We start from the raw sequence: 6728 nt of genomic DNA on the forward strand, positions 1-6728 counted from the left end.
GGAAAGGATGTGAAAAAGGTCTGGGTCGCGCTGTTAGGGCCAGGATCATCCACTGGTGGTAAGGGGCCTGAAGCTAGATTGATTGAGTTGCCGGAGACGGTTGTTCGGCGAGACATTGAAATCAATGTGCTGGAAACACTGATCAATTCAATTAATAGCATGGAGCCTAATGCTCTGTGAGGACTATGGTGGAGTTCAGCAGCAAGGCACTGATATAGGGGCATCATGTTGGGTCGTTGTATCAATAGGAATTGAAGGAGGCGAATCGGGAAAAGCTAGAGGAAATGCAAAGTTAAGTCGACAAGTTTACGGAGGAGAAGGAAGCATAGGAGAAGGAAGGGAAGAGTGGAAGGGAGAGAAAAAAAGGCTGGGGACGTGGAGGGTTATGTGCTTGGATTCTGTAGAAAAATTTAAGGCCAAGGTTGTTGACCTTGAGGCTGATTATGATGAGTTAAAGGAAAAGCATGAGGGCTTGGAGGTGGAACTGGAGAATCTTAAGGGATGCATTATTCAAGAACATATTAATGGGTTCTAGAAAGGTTTGAGACAGGAGGCATTTTTTTGTAAGGATATTGATGTGGCGGATCTGAGGTTTGATGTAAATAAGGACGTGGTGGATGGATAGCTTGTCAATGAGGTTGAGTCGAGTCCTGAGAGGGAAGGAGAGAAAGTAGTGGGTGAGGACGAGAAGAAAGAAGAAGTCATGATGAGTGGTGATGAGCAGACTTAGGATGAAGTTTCTTGATGCTTTTGTTTTTCAATTTATTCTAAGTTTGTAATAACTGGTACAATATTTTTCTTTGTATGTTAATGTGATGCATATTGTGTATTATATCTGATGTTTGATTGAGGACGATAGCATGTAGTAGAAGCACGCTTGTTTGAATGACGTTATGTACTTAGTTCGTTTATTGTATGCGTTATTTATTGGGACCTTAAACGATTTAAAATTAGGTTAAGGGTGTTCGACCTAGGCCACTTACTTGTGGTAGAGATGGAGAACTTAAACGATTTAAAATTAGGTTAAGTGTGATCGACCCAGGTCGCTTACTTGTGGTAAGGGTGGGGAACTTAAACGATTTAAAATTAGGTTAAGGGTGTTCGACCCAGGCCGCTTACTTGTGGTAAGGGTGGGGAACTTAAACGATGCGAAATTAAGTTAAAGGTGTTCGACCTAGGCCGCTTACTTGTGGTAAGGGTGGGGAACTTAAACGATTTAAAATCAGGTTAAGGGTGTTCGACCCATGTCGCTTACATTTGGTAAGGGTAGGGAACTTAAACGATGCGAAATTAGGTTATGGGTGTTCGACCCAGGCCGCTTACTTGTGGTAAGGGTGGGGAACTTAAACGATTTAAAATTAGATTAAGGGTGTTCGACCCATGCTACTTACTTGTGGTAAGGATGGGGAACTTAAACGATGTGAAATTAGGTTAAGGGTGTTCGACCCAGGCCGCTTACTTGTGGTAAGGGTGGGGAACTTAAACGATTTAAAATTAGATTAAGGGTGTTCGACCCATGTTACTTACTTGTGGTAATGGTGTGGAACTTAAACGATGCGAAATTAGGTTAAGGGTGTCCGACCCAGGCCGCTTACTTGTGGTAAGGGTGGGGAACTTAAACGATTTAAAATTAAGTTAAGGGTGTTCGACCCAGGCTGCTTACTTGTGGTAAGGGTGGGGAACTTAAACAATGCGAAATTAGGTTAAGGGTGTTCGACCCAGGCCGCTTACTTGTGGTAAGGGTAGGGAACTTAAACGATTTAAAATTAGGTTAAGGGTGTTCGACCTATGCCGATTACTATTGGTAAGGGTGGGGAACTTAAAAGACTTAAAATTAGGTTAAGGGTGTTCGACCTAGGTTGCTTACTTGTGGTAAGGGTGGGGAACTTAAACAATGTGGAATTAAGTTAAGGGTGTTCGACCCAAGCCGCTTACTTGTGGTAAGGGTGGGGAACTTAAACGATTTAAAATTAGGTTAAGGGTGTTTGACCCATGCTGCTTACTTGTGGTAAGGGTGGAAAACTTAAATGATGCGGAATTAGGTTAAGGGTGTTCGACCCAGGCCGCTTACTTGTGGTAAGGGTGGGGAACTTAAACGATTTAAAATTAGCTTACGGGTGTTCGACCCAGGCCGCTTACTGTTGGTAAGGGTGGGGAACTTAAACGACTTAAAATTATGTTAAGGGTGTTCGACCTAGGCTGCTTACTTGTGGTAATGGTGGGGAACTTAAACAATGTGGAATTAAGTTAAGGTTGTTCGACCCAAGCCGCTTACTTGTGGTAAGGGTGGTGAACTTAAACGATTTAAAATGACGTTAAGGGTGTTCGACCCAGGCCACTTAGTTGTGGTAAGGGTGGGGAACTTAAACGATGTGAAATTAAGTTAAGGGTGTTCGACCTAGGTCGCTGCGTGTAAACAAGAACCCTTTGTTTTATTCATAATTTTTGGGGTGCCTCGTTAAAAACTCCTTGGCCAAAACCCTCCTTAGGGAAAAATGCCAGGTGAAGAAAAAGAGTACACCCAGGGTTACAAGTATTCGGAACAGTAAGTATTCTAACAGAAGTAAAATTTGAGATGGGACACGTTTCACGTATTTGGTATCTCTTCGCCTAATAACTGCTCAAGCTTGTAAGCGCCACCTCCAACATCCTCACGAATTCGGAACGGGTCGTTCCAATTGGCGGAGAACTTGTCATCCTTCTTTCTTGCACTGCTGGCTATCCTCCAAACTAGGTCTCCTTTAGCGAATGATCGCGGGCATAAGTTGGCGTTGTATTTTTTGGCTGCTCTTTGTTTAGCTTCTAAGTTGCGTATTTGCGCTTTGTCTCTTAGTTCAGATAGGAGGTCGAGGTGGGTGCACATATTTTGGTGGTTTTGATCCAAGTCGTATAGTTCTCGGTGTAGAAATGGTTCGCTAATTTCCACCAGAATCATGGCCTATGCGCCGTATACAAGGCTAAAAGGAGATTCATTTATTGCTGATTGGGGGTACACCTGTAGGCCCATAACACTTCTACTAATTCTTCTGGCTATCGGCCCTTGGCGCTATTCAATTGTTTGCGTAACTCTACTAATATAATTTTGTTGGCTGCTTCAGCCTGCCCATTGATTTGCGGATGTTCGGCAGAGCTGGTTACATGTTTGATGTCGAGGCCGGTGTAGAACTTGGCGAGTTCTTTGTCTATGAACTCTCGGTCATTGTCGGTTATGATCGTATGTGGGAGGTCATATCGGCATATGATATCTTTCCAGACGAACTGCTGGACTTGTTGAGTTGTGATGGTGGCTAATGGTTTTGCATCTATCCATTTAGTGAAGTAGTTGATGGCTACTATAAGGAATTTCACTTGGCCTTTTCTTGGGGAAAAGGGGCCGAGAATGTCCATTCCCCACTTTGCGAAGGGCCATGGGAAGAGTATGAAGTGGAACTGTTCTTGTTTTTTATGGATGAGGTTGTCATGCTTCTGGCAAGGTATGCACTTTTTGACAAAGGTGTGGCAGTCTGCCTCCATGGTTGGCCAAAAGTAGCCGGTGCGGAGGATTCTGGTGGTCATGGTTCGCGCGTCAGAGTAATATTTGCATATACCTTCATGCAATTCTTTTATTATGTACTAAGTTTGTTCGGCTGTGACACATTTGAGGAGTGGCTGGCCGTATCCCCAGTTAAAATACCTTTTTGGTCCCAATTTTCGTGAAGTTTTTTCAAATAAGTCCTAATTTTGGTTTTGTGTTCAAATAGGTCCCAATTTTCGTCAATTTTGTTCAATTGGGTCCTTTTTTGCTAACACCGTTTAAATCATTAACGGCCATGAACAGTGACTGCCACGTGTCACTTCGTGATTTTTTTGAATTTTTATTTTTATTTTTATTTATTTTTAATTTTTTTTAAATGTACACGTGTCAACCCAGGAGTGTGCCACGTGTCACTTCGTGGTTTTTTTGAATTTTTTTTGAATTTTTTTTTGAATTTTTTTTAAATTTTTTTAAATGTTCACGTGTCAACCCAGTAGCGTGCCACGTGTCAAAGTCAATGTTCTAAATTCAATTTGGTCCCTATATTTGTTATTTTTGTTTAGTTAGGTCCCAATTTTTATTAACATTAACCAATTTGGTCCCTCTCCAAATTAAAACCAACTTTAATTTTTATATTAAAATTCACATTTTTTATTAAATATTTTTATATAATATATTAAAATTCACATCACTATAACTTTGATATAAAAATTAAATTTGGTCACATCTTCAATAGGGACCAAATTGGTTAATGTTAATAAAAATTGGGACCTAATTGAACAAAAATAACAAATATAGGGACCAAATTGAATATAGAATATTGGCTTTGACACGTGGCACACTACTGGGTTGACACGTGGACATTTAAAAAAAATTCAAAAAAATAAAATAAAAAATTCCAAAAAACCACGAAGTGACACGTGGCACGCTCCTGGGTTGACACGTATACATTTTAAAATAAAAATTCAAAATTCAAAAAAATTCAAAAAAATTCAAAAAATAAAAAAATTCAAAAAAACCACGAAGTGTCACGTGGCAGTCACTGTTCATGGCCGTTAATGATTTAAACGGTGTTAGCAATAAAGAACCCAATTGAACAAAATTGACGAAAATTGGGATCTATTTGAACACAAAACCAAAATTAAGACTTATTTGAAAAAACTTAACGAAAATTGGAACCAAAACGGTATTTTAACCATATATATATATATATATAATGATTAAATTAATTATGTTAGACAAGTATAAAACACATATGTATAAGATCATTATTTCTATCCTGGTAATGTACGAGATTACTTTAAGTATTTTATAAAAACTAATTAAGTTAGATAATAAGATTGTTGTAATTCTTGGTAAGTTTTAGAAGGGGTAATGGTCCAACAAATTGTATTGCAATTAAACTCATAGTTCAAATTTCATTTTTGGAAGTTCAAAAAAGACAATAAAAAGGAAACAATAATGTCAAAGAAATAAAAATATAAAAATGTAACTTTTTTCTTGAACTATTCCGTATAAAGAAAAGAACAACATAGACAAAAGTAACAAATTGAAATATAAAGTGTCAACTGAAGTTGAGGTTGAAAGTAAAGTATAAATTTTGTTAAATGTTTTTGACGGATTGATAATTTGTGATTGACGATAACATTTAGTATTTGTTCAAGCATCTTAAATGGAAATAATGAAGTTTTCTAAACCTTTCTTTTTTTAAAAACAAAAAACTAATACAAAATCATCGATAAATTAATAAATTTTAAATAAAGTACAAATAATTCATTTAAATAATATTAAATGAAAATTTTAAAAAAAAATTAAAATCAATTGATTAATTATGAGTAAATTATTTAAAAAATGCATATTATTTAGTTATTTTGAAATATTACATTTCTTATTTTAAACATAATTTATAATTAAAGAAAAATTAAAATACTATATATTAATTAGGAACTTTTAGATTATAAAAACTCCACTTTGTCGATATGACACTCTAATTTACCTATTTTGAGAACTAGAATAGAATCTTAATGTATTTATATAGCTCTAATATGCTAAATTCGGAAGATTGCAACTACAAAATATGATCTATTGGTGAATGAATTTACTCTCTTCTAAAGATTCTTCTGAGCCTGCTTCCCTCATACGTATTGATTGTATTTTTTTTTCTGCACTACCATAATATCTTTTTACACCTTCATATTTTTAAATTTACCATTTCGTCCTTTGTTGTTTTTATAAGTATTTGATTTGAAGTTCTTTTCGGGTTGAGCAATCCATAGGAAAATATATATGTATTTGGTGTTTTCTTTTAGACAGTATAATCCATAACTTAACGACTACTATTCTAAACTACGTAATCAGGAAAAAAAATTAAAACCAAAGAGTCGTATAAATAAATAAGTACAAAATGAGAAATTTAAAACATAAGGAGGTATAAGAAGAAACTTCGAGTGTGCAGAAAGAAAAAACCTTGTCTTGATCCCTTTTTCTTCACACTATTTCAGGCCATTGCCGATTTGCGGATCCACTTTCTTCACTTTGGTTATTTTTTATGAGTGAGAAATGTATTTCAGGCAGTATCTTTCTGCACCACCGTAAATTTCTTCCTTATAAATTCTTCTATTTCAATTCGAAATATAAAAATTATATTTCAAAATATACAATTCATAATATATTTTTATTTTATAATTCAGAATGTACAATTGAAAATGTAAAATATTAAATTTTGAATTTCAAAATACAAAAATTTCTCAGGTGCAAGTTGAAATTATGGGAAGTGTAGGATTTTTACCAATTTCTTGCTTTCAAACCCATGAAATTCAGTTGCATAGTGCATGTAATAAACACAGGGTAGTAAAGAATACTTGCAAGTTGTTCGCTGCTTTATCATTATTTTCTGTACATTATGGGTTTAGCTTACTTTATTTGCATTTTATGTGCTTGAGACTGCTAGAGATATACTACACATGTGACTTAGTTATGGTGTAGAAAGAAATAAATCAATAACTTACTTTTCAATATGTTATATCAATTGTTCTTCAAAATCTTATATTAATATAAACCTATTTAGGGTTAGGAAATATGAATGGAAATGGAAGGAAGATGAAACAAAAGTAGAAATGGCAAAATCTGCATACATTAGCAATAAACGTAATAATGTGTGGAAATGTACGTGGGTAATCATCATATGGAATATTTGGTCTCAAATGAATAATAC

Source organism: Vigna unguiculata, chromosome 8, assembly GCF_037176805.1.
Source record: "Vigna unguiculata cultivar grain cowpea cultivar isolate G323 ecotype 2 chromosome 8, ASM3717680v1, whole genome shotgun sequence".
Taxonomy (NCBI): Eukaryota; Viridiplantae; Streptophyta; class Magnoliopsida; order Fabales; family Fabaceae; genus Vigna; species Vigna unguiculata.